We start from the raw sequence: 10,552 nt of genomic DNA, 5'->3' as shown, positions 1-10,552 counted from the left end.
CATCCATGGCACCATTCTAGTAAATCTCCTCTGCACCCTCTCGAAGGCCTTGACATCCTTCCCAATGGTTGGTGTCCAGAATTGAACACAATACTCCAGCTGAGGCCCAACCAGTGTTTTATATAGGTTTAGTATCAATTCCTTGCTTTTCTATTCTGTGCCTCAATTAATAAAGCCAAGGGCCCCATTTGCTTTTTTTAATAGCCTTCTCAACTTATCCTGCCACCTTCAAAGATTTGTGTAACTACACTCCCAGGTCTCTCTATTCCTGCACTCCCTTTAAAATTGCACCATTTAGTTTATATTGTCTCTCCTCATTCTTCCTACCATAATGTATCACTTCACAATTCTCTGCATTAAATTTCATCTGACATGTTTCTGCCCATTTCACCAGTCTGTCTGTGTCCTCCTGAAGTCTGTTACTATCCTCAACATTGGTTATTACATTTTCGAGTTTCGTGTCATGTGCAAAATTTGAAATTATACCCTGTACTCTCAAGTCCCAGTCATTAATATATATCAAAAAGAGCAGTGGCCATAATACGGAGCCCTGGGGGACACCACTGTATACTTGCCTCCAATTTGAAAAACAACCGTTCACCACTACTTTCTGTTTTCTGCCCCTGAGCCAAATTTGTATCCATTGTCCGTTTAACCCCATGGGCTTCAATTTTGCTAACAAGTCTATTGTGTGATACTTTATCCTCCCTGAATCTCTCCCTGCATAGAAACTTCCCGACCCATATTCATGGCCACCCCCTCGACCTTGCCATCTCACGTGGCCTCTCTACTCCCGATTGTGTCAATCATGGATAAGGCCATCTCTGATCACTTCCTTGTATCCCTCTCCACCCACATAGAATCATAGAAAAATAGAAAGTTTACAGCATGGAAGGAGGCCATTTGGCCCATCGAGTCCTTACCGGCTCAAAGCAAGATCAATCCATGTCGTCCCACTCCCCCAATGCAGATCACAGAATGAACTCAGGAATCCCACGCCACTTTCTATGAGATGTAACAGGCTGCGGTTATGGTGCAGACCGGGACCCAGGGTTGAGGCTGTGGTCATCAGTTACTCTGGGAGTGGCACAGTCTGTTTCATGACTAGCCAAGGGTGAGAGTAACCCCAGGAAGTCAGGCAGGTGTTTAGAAGGGTGTGGGTTCCATCTCCCGTTCCAGGACTGGGACACATGATCCAGACTGACTGTGTCGTTCTGAGAGGGAGCTGCATTGTGAGAGGTGCTGTCCTTTGAATGAGGTGTTTAATGGGGGTCCCTTCTTTCTGCTCCGAGGTTTTAAATGTCCCGTGGCAATTTGTGAAGAGCAGGGAGTTCTCCCGGTGTCCTGGCCAATATTCTTTCCACAACCATCAGCACCCAACAAACAGGCGATCTGCTCAATATCTCATCACTGTTTGTGGGATCTTGCTGTACACAACTTGGCTGCTACGTTCTCTTATAAAACGATAGTGACTGAACTTCCAGTGAAGTGCGTTGGGATGTCCTGCGGATGTGCAAGGTGCGATACAAATGCAAGTTCCTTGTTTCTCACAGTGGGCCGTGTCTCTTTCCTCGAATCATTGAGACTGTCAGTCAATTGGTCCGTTCTCTCCGCAGATGGGGCCCGACCCGCTGAGTGTTTCAAGATTGTTCTGTGCGTGTTTCACCCAGACTCGGGTTTTACAGTGAATAATAAGACGATTGTCGTCAAACGCTTGGCCATGAGCTGCTGCCCAGCTGCTGAGTGACCTGTCGGGACATTGTTGCTTGCTTCCCTTCAGCTTGTGGGACTGGGTTTTTGGTGCACTGTCCCTTTCAGAGCTGTGGTTTGCCTCATTTCTCAGTGTGATTGTGGGGCTGACACAGAAGCGAGAGAGGAAGGAGCAGCCACAGCCCGGACTGCAGGCAAATTGGGAGGCTGGGACTAAAAGTTCACCAACCCCACACCGGGAGTCGAATCCGGGCCACTTGGGTGAACAACAGGATTCCTCACCGCTAGACCATATGGGAACTGAAAAACAGATTAGCAGGAAGGGCACTGAGACTACAACCGGAAAGTTAACGGACGATTCAAAGGAGGTATTCACAATTATGAAAGGTATTGACAGAGTATGGAAGGAGAAATTGTTTCCAGTGATGGAAGGGTTAATAACCAGAAGAGAAAGATTTAAGATAAATTGAAAGACAATCATGGGGGGATGTGACTAAGATTGAGACCATTCATTCAGCTGCCTCTGCCGCTCTCCCACCATTCCCCTCGCCCACCAAGTTTCTCTCCTACCTCCCCTCATGCCCTCTCTGAGCTCTCTTGACCCACCTCCTGCTCCCTCAACCCTATTCCCACCAAACTGCTGACCACACAACCTCCCTTCCTGGCCCCATGTCAGCTGACATTGTTAATGGTCTCCTCTACTCAGGTACTGTCCCCCTCCCCATCAAATCTTCCATCATCACCCTCCTTCATAAAAGACCCACCCTTGACCCCTGTGTCCTTGCAAACTACCACCCCATCTCCCACCTCCCTTTCCTCTCCAAAGTGTTGTCGCCTCCCAAATCCGTGTCCATCTTTCCCACAACACCATGTTTGAATCCCTCCAATCAGGTTTCCACTCCTGCCACAGTACTGAAACGGCCCTTGTCAAAGTCACAAATGACATCCTCTGTGACTGTGTGGAGGGAGATTTAATCTTGATCTAACCCTTGATGCACCTGCCCCCGGAGTGTTTGATGGCACAGTGTAGAGGGAGCTTTACTCTGCCATGTACTGTACAGTATCAGTCTGTGATGGAGCAGAGCCCTGCTCTTTAATGGAAATCATTCTTTCGATGAGCCACTGAGCCGCTAAAGCAGCCTCCAAGACCCAAAGTCTGATTTCCATCCCACAGTTCCAGCAGTTTGCGAGGGCTGGGCCACGTTAACAGCAGCTCTCTGTTCCTGGTCTGGAGCTGAGGTGTTGTGTATTGTCCCTGACACAGGGACCAGACGGTGAGCTGCTGGCTCCTATTGTTCTGGGATCATTCCCTGCTGCTCTGTTCTCACCTCTTCACTGGGTCTCAGATTATTACCAGTCATCTTCCTGATCAGTAAACAATCGCCAGTCTGACCGGGGAGATTTGAAATGTGTGAAACATTTCATGTGTCTCATCCCTCTCCCTCGACACAAATAAATCGGCCATCATGAAATGGTCACAGTCCCTTTCTTGAGCCTTCTCCTTCTTAGAAGAATCTTTTAAACTGCTTGCTAAAGTGACCATTGATCTTAATGTCATGTTTTGCGGTATGTTCTAGATTGTTCCAGGTCAGCATTGTAATAACTCGGTGGTAGTTGAAAAGTGGGATCATTATATTAAATCGAGATATTTATCACAGCCCCGCCCCCCAAACATTCAAACCACCGTTCAGGAGGAGAACCCCTCTGCTCGCTGACCTACATTGGCTCCCAGTTCACCAACATCTCAAATTTAAAATTCTCCTCCTCGTGTTCAATTCCCTCCATGACCTCGTCCCTCCCTATCTCTGTAACCTCCTCCACCCCTACAACCCTCCGAGATCTCTGAGCTCCTCCAATTCAGGTCTCTTGCGCATCCACGATTTTCATCGCTCCACCATTGGCGGCCGTGCCTTCAACCGTCTGGGCCCAAAGCTCTGGATTTCCCTCCCTAAACCTCCCCGCCTCTCGACCTCTCTCTCCTCCCTTAAGACACTTAAAACCTACCTCACTTGTCCCAATATCTCTTTATTTGGCTCCGTGTCACATTTTGTTTGATAATCGCTCCTGTGAAGCGCCTTGGGACGTTTTACTCCGTTAAAGGCGCGATATAAATGCAAGTTGTTGTTGTTGGGGTGGAGAAAGGGTTTTCTTTCTTTTTATGACTCTTTTCTATCTCTCTATTTCTTTCCTTTCTCGGACTCTGTTTTCCGGGTCTGTTTACTGACACACATTACAATCTGTGTCACTCGGTGTCTAACAATGTGAGGCAATGTGTTTTATTCCCGCTATGTTATCTCTCTGGCGGTTTGCTGATAAATGTTTAACTCGCGGCCTGTTCCCATTAATGGTCACAAGCAGTAACAGACAGACAGAGCGTGTCTGACCGCCCTGAGATGTGGAAAAGGCATCAGTTTGGGACAAATGCATCAAATCAAATGTTCATCGAGCACCGAGAGAGACAAAAACCAGAGAGAACGGCAGAAGGAAACAGAGAAATAAAAGCTAAATACAGACATCCTTGATGTCTCTCGATTCCATCCTCAACCGTTCAGTGTCGGGTAAAAATGTCAGTGCAAAGAAATGTTCGATAATCGGCCCAAAGAAGAAGATAAAAATAACCCGGGGATCGAACCAGGAACCTTTAAATCTTCAGTCGAACGCTCGCCCAACTGAGCAATTTCAGCCCCACATCAAACTGGCCTTTGGGTCAGCCTCTTGTAATAAAATCTAATCCCGGGTGGAATTGCCCCTCCCGCTCATTCCTCACTTCGGGAGAATGAGACCGACCATCAAGGAGAGATTTTCTGATACTGTCGTTGAATCTCATTTATATTAAACATTCCTTGAACTCTCTGCCGGGGGGATTCAGAGCTGGGGTTCGCCATGAACCAGCTTCCCCTCAATTCCCAGCTTTATCAGTGAATCGACCAACAAACGCTCGACAGAGCTCAGGTTATATTAATAATAAAAACAGAAAATGCGGGAAACACTCAGCAGGTCAGGCAGCATCTGTGGAGAGAGAAACATCCTTTCAGGTCGATGACCTTTCATCAGAACTTTCCCCACAGATGCTGCCTGACCTGCTGAGTATTTCCAGCATTTTCTGTTTTTACTTCAGATTTCCAGCATCTGCAGTATTTTGCTTTTGTTTTACATCTTGTATTGATGTTCTGCTGATGATATCTTAATATTTTCTTGTTTTTGGGCCACTTTAATCAGGTTCATGGACAAATTCTTCCATCATCCCTTCTCCCACATCGCTTCTCTCTCTCATTCATTCTTTTCTCCTTTCAATCCAGAAGAGGGCGGGAATCAGAGCTCACCCCCCAAACCCAACGCACACAGACCCCCGTCTACCACTCCGTGTGATCCAAGAGACAATTCAATACATTACACTCTGTATAAACACAGAAAGCTGACACACCAGGGGAGATCGCACGGTGTTGGACACGGAGTGAAATAAACTGAAGTGTTTATAAAAAGTTACAGATCACAACACGTGTCTCTGTCTCTCTCCGCCATCCCGGCCTGTGCTGTGTTATCCGTTCTCACCCAATGTGTTACTGGTAATTTTGTGGAAGTGCATGACGGGATACTTGACCATATTAACTCTTTATTAACTCACATGATAGGATCAGCCACAAACACAATGTAAGCACAATTGTGTAATTGCGTTTGAGCCTTGGTGTGTTGATAATTAAGCCTAGCACAGCCTGGCCTTCCTTGAGATAAGGACAGAATATAATAATAATAGAGCTGATGAATGGCCATGAAGCCTTGAGACTGGCTCCAGCCTTACTGATAACAAGGAACAGGAATGCAGAGAGAAAGAAAAGAGCTGACATCTGCTCAGGCCTCCGTGATGGCTCTGGATGTTCGGGGGCTGGCTCACTACTTGATTGACCAACTACCTGAGCCAATAAAGAATGTACGTGTACGCCCATATTCTGCAACAGGTGGGCGTTGCCGAATGAATTGTATAAACATGAGCTGCTTCATTCACTCGGCGAAGTTGCACCCTCAACCATTGTATGAGGTGCACTTCCACTTGTATACAAGTTGTGGTTCAATAAAGTTTCTCATTCTACTTCTTGTTTGGGTGTTAATGCATTTGTATAGTGTTAAGTTTCGACAGTTTTCAGCGACATCATTGAATGTGGCAGCACAAGTTGGTGAAGCCGTTAAAACAGCATCCAGTTCCTTGGCTTAATAATAGAGAAATAGAGCACAAAAGCAAGGAAGTTATGTTAACCGTTTATAAATCATTGTTCAGGCCTCATCTGAAGTATTGTGTCCAATTCTGGGCACTATAATTTATTAAGGAGGTCAAGGTCTTGGAGAGGATGGAGAGGAGATTTACCAGAATTATACCAGGGATGGGGTTTAGTTGTGTGGAGAGACTCGAGAACCTGGGATTGTTCTGCTTCGAGCAATGAAGGTTAAGGGTAGAAGTAACCCACGTGTTCAAAATTAAGAGGGGTTTTGATCGAGTAAATAAGGAGAAACTTCACCCATTGGCTGGAGGGTCGTCAACCAACGGACGCAGATTTAAGATAATTGGAAAAAGAACGAGAAGAGAAATAAGGAGATTTTTTTTACACAGCGAATTGTTACGATCTGGAACGCACTGCCTTAAAGGATGGTGGAGCTCGATTCAATCGTAACTTGAAAAGGAGAATTGGATAAATACTTGAGTATCTCCCCACAGATACTACCTGACCTGCTGAGTGTTACCAGCAGTTTCTGGGTTTATTTTTGAGCTTTCACTATAGCAGTTTTCCTGACAACCTGCAACTTGCCTCAAGGGCGCAGCTTCAAGCACAACTTTCTTGTGCTCTTCTCACACACAAGATCGCACTTTACTTTCCAACACACGCGTTTTAAAATCTGCCGTTTCCACACACAGCGTCCTGCGCCACGAGAATTTGAAAGACCTTTCACTCATGGCCTGTAATCGTTCCTTTTTCCCCACAGGCGCTCTTTACATTTATCCTCTACTCGATTCAATCGCATGTTTCAACAGAACTATTAAGATCAAGGCGGAACACTTCCGATCTTACTGCACCGCCCCAACTTGCCAAATGTGAACCTTTGAACCGCCATTCGCAGCTCTGTCGCGCTGCCCGTCACTCACGCACATCAACTGCTGAGAGAAAAGAGCCAACAAGCATCAAAACAAAAACCAGTTCTTCAGTTACCATCCCCTGGATCACAAGATTCCCCAAGTAAATTTCGTGAACAATCGGGCGGCTGTCTTTCCAGAGACCAGCCCTGCTTTCGTCGTGTTTGTCTGTCGAGCGGTCACGCAGATCGAAATGTATCGACTGGTTTCAAGGCACAAATGAACATTGGTGAGAATGGGACATGTGCCCAATAGAAACAGCGGTCGGAGCAGAACAAACTTAAAGGCGTGAGATCGTGAAAGTGAATGTTAGAGTCGGCAATGGAGCAGGAAAGTGTCCATGAAATGGAAGGAGGAAAGTAAAGGCGGCCTATTGATTGTGGAAGGAAGAAAAAGCTGGGAGAAGAGGCGGGTTTGAACTGTGGAACATCAAGTACAGGCATGTGAGAGTGCTGGGATTTGATGGAATAAATAGGTTGTCGCCACCAAAATTTTTTTTTTTTCACGTATTAAGGATTGATCGATTGTTGCATTATATTTGCAAGCGCGGGAGAGAATAAAAGAAGCAGCGCACACTATGCCGTGACTCGGATTCGAACCGAGGTTGCTGCGGCCACAACGCAGAGTACTAACCACTATACGATCACGGCGCCACATGTCAGTGGTGAGCGATCTGCCCGAACTATTTAAATAGCGCCTTTAAGGTAGCAAAACGTCCCAAGGCGCTTCACAGGAGCTTTTTTAAACAATATTTGACCCCGAGCCACAGAAGGAGATATTAGAAGCAAAATACTGCGGATGCTGGAAAGCTGAAATAAAAACAGAAAATGCTGTAAATAATCAGCAAGTCAGGCAGCGTCTGTGGAGAGAGAAACAGAGTTAACGTTTCAGGTCGATGACCCTTCGTCAGAACTGGAAAAGGTTGAAGATTAAACAGTTTTTAAGCAAGTAGAGAGCGTTTAAGGAGCATCTTAAGGGAGGAGAGAGAGGTAGAGAGGCGGGGAGGTTTCGGGAGGGAAATCCAGAGCTTTGGGCCCTATCGGTTGAAGGCACGGCCGCCAATGGTGGAGCGATGAAAATCGTGGATGCGCAAGAGGCCTGAATTGGAGGAGCTCAGAGATCTCGGAGGGTTGTCGGGGTGGAGGAGGTTACAGAGATAGGGAGGGGCGAGGTCATGGAGGGATTTGAACACGAGGATGAGAATTTAAAATTTGAGATGTTGGTGGACTGGGAACCAATGTAGGTCAGCGAGCAGAGGGGTTCTCCTCCTGAACGGTGGTTTGAATATTTGGAGGGGGAGGTGAAAAGTCTCTCGATTTGATATAATGATCCCACTTTTCAACTCGGTTGGAGATGGGGGCAGTAGTTTGCAAGGACCGAGAGGTCAAGGGTGAGTTTTTTGAGGAGGGTGTGATGACGCCAGATTTGAAGGGGAGGGGGACAGTACCTGAGGAGAGGGAATCGTTAACAATATTGGGCTAACATGGTGGCCAGGAAGGGAAGTTGGGTGGTCAGTAGTTTGGTGTGAATTGGGTCGAAGGAGTAGGGGATGGGTCTCATGGTCAAGATGAGCTCAGAGAGGGCAAGAGGGGAGATAGGAGAGAAACTAGAGAAAGATGTAAGTTCAGGGCTGGGGCAGGGGGAACCTTAGGGGAAGTTTAGCTTGTGGGAGGGGGAAGGGAGGGAAACGGCAGAGGCAGCTGAACGGATGGTCTCAGTATTAGTGACAAAGAAGTCCATGAGCTCCTCGCACTTGTTGTTGGAGGTGAGGGGGGAGGGGCAGGGGAGAGGGGTTTAAGAAACCGGTTTGCAGTGAAGAGAAGCCGGGGTTATCTTTACATTCCAGGATGATCCTGGAATATTGAGCAGTTTTGGCAGAGAGCAGGACCTGATGGTGTTTTAAGTGTTCCCGCCAGATCTGGCGATGAATGGCTGAACCAGTTGTCCGCCATAAATTTTCAAGTCTGCGACCTTGGACTTAAAGGATGGGAGATGAGGCTGCACATCACATCCCTGAAACATTGTTACCCGTTTCTGTCTGAAACTGATGAGTGTGTAAATAGTAAGTAACAGAAAAAAGCATTTTAATCCATCAAACTTAATTCTGATCATTATTATAGCATAAAACCTGAACAGCCCATCCCTCAAACACTGATATAAAACCAGTCCCAGGACCCTGAGCCGCTGTGAAAATGCTGTGATCCCGACCTGATTTGAACTCTCAGTTTTCTGATCGGGAATCAGACGCTGTCAGTTGCGACAGGAGGTGGATCCGGATCCAGAGGAGGGAGATCGGTACCGACCGCCGCCGGGACTCTCGGAGGGCGAGAGGCGGAAGCAGCAGCAGCCAGACCGCCTCAACAACAGCTCAGGATCCCCGCTCTCTAATCCAGCCGCTGCCGGCGGAGAGCTGCCGGTCCCGGCCTGAGCCGTGTCTGGGAGCCGCCTGCCGGTCTCTCTTTACTGAACGGGACCGATCCAGGTGCAGCTCACACACAGGCCCAGGAATCCCATTCCGGACAGATTCACTTCTTTAAACCTTGTTTCGATTCAGTGAATTGGGATTTAATTCAATCCTCATCTGCCCTCCGCTCTGTCAGTTCAGAACTTTATTTAAACCGATACTTGGAGCTCTGTTTTACAGGGTGTCGGCTGTTTAAATATTTCTCAGTCCCACTACTCCCATTAATAACACTTTTTGCTGCTAACTGCTGATTGATACAAAGTGCCCAGGAATTAGGGAATTTCTCCCGGGGACCGGGAACTGACTCGGATTCGGCTCAACCCTCAAATCCACAAAGTTTTTGTCACTGCTGCTGTCCAGGATTAAAGGAAGGGACCGAACCAGAAGCGGTTTTAAATTATTACTGACAAATCAGGGTCAAAGGCAAAGGATACAGTCTGCTTATCTACAAGGCTGAGTCCCTGCCCGCTTCACTGTCTGTCTGTCTGTCTCCCGGTTTATCCGTCTGATTGAGTCTCTGCTTCATTCTCTGGCTCTTTGTTTGCTGTCTGCAGGCCTCCCGACCCGACTGACTGACTAACTACCGGACAGTGTGTCGGAATGAATGACTGGGACTGAGTGTCTGCCTATTTATGGACCTGAATGGCCACATTTCTCAGTTCCTGCCTTCGCTCTGTGTCACGGGCCTGTCGCTGTCTCTCAGGATGACAACACACCCACACCCTTCACACACCGCCTTTGACGACTGAACGCAGGTTTGCTCATTCTGTCCCCGCAGCTCCTTCGGGAGTTTAATGATTTTGAAATGAAGACTTTTTCCTGTGTGACTTGTGAAGTTTTGATCAGTGAAATGTTTGTGAAAGGGAAGGATTGAGAGCTTTTAGTGTGGGACAGAAGTGATGTTGTTTCATGGAGAAGTCACGCGATGAAATGAACATGAGCAGCGGTTTCCAGAGTGTGGCGGTTATCACATTCGTTTCGCACACGAAAGATCTCTGGTTCGACCCCAGGTGGGAATGTTATTTGAGAATTTGCTCTTGTGAAAAGTGGGAGATAATTGGCTTTTCCTGTTGAATTTAACAACGGCTGCACCACATTCCTGTTTTCATAAACACTGAACATTTTAACCAGACTCTTAAAAAACAGTCTTTAAAATGAGAACGGATAAAAGTTGATCACATGCAAAACACAATAACTTCCCCACGTGTCACTGGGTAACCAGGTTAGTATTTCCGTCAGTCAGTCTGCAGAAAGTT

At 47.0% G+C, this 10,552-nt stretch overlaps 1 non-coding gene across 1 annotated transcript; it reads right to left on the bottom strand.

Annotated features, from left to right (window-relative positions):
* Positions 1–7,410: 7,410 nt before the first annotated feature.
* trnah-gug (transfer RNA histidin (anticodon GUG)) lies at positions 7,411–7,482 on the bottom strand. Its single transcript has one exon. It is a non-coding gene; the product is annotated as a tRNA-His (tRNA).
* Between the last annotated feature and the right edge of the window lie 3,070 nt (positions 7,483–10,552).

Source organism: Heptranchias perlo, chromosome 35 (genome assembly GCF_035084215.1).
Source record: "Heptranchias perlo isolate sHepPer1 chromosome 35, sHepPer1.hap1, whole genome shotgun sequence".
Classification (NCBI taxonomy): domain Eukaryota; kingdom Metazoa; phylum Chordata; class Chondrichthyes; order Hexanchiformes; family Hexanchidae; genus Heptranchias; species Heptranchias perlo.
This window is presented reverse-complemented; position numbering and strand designations above follow the sequence as displayed.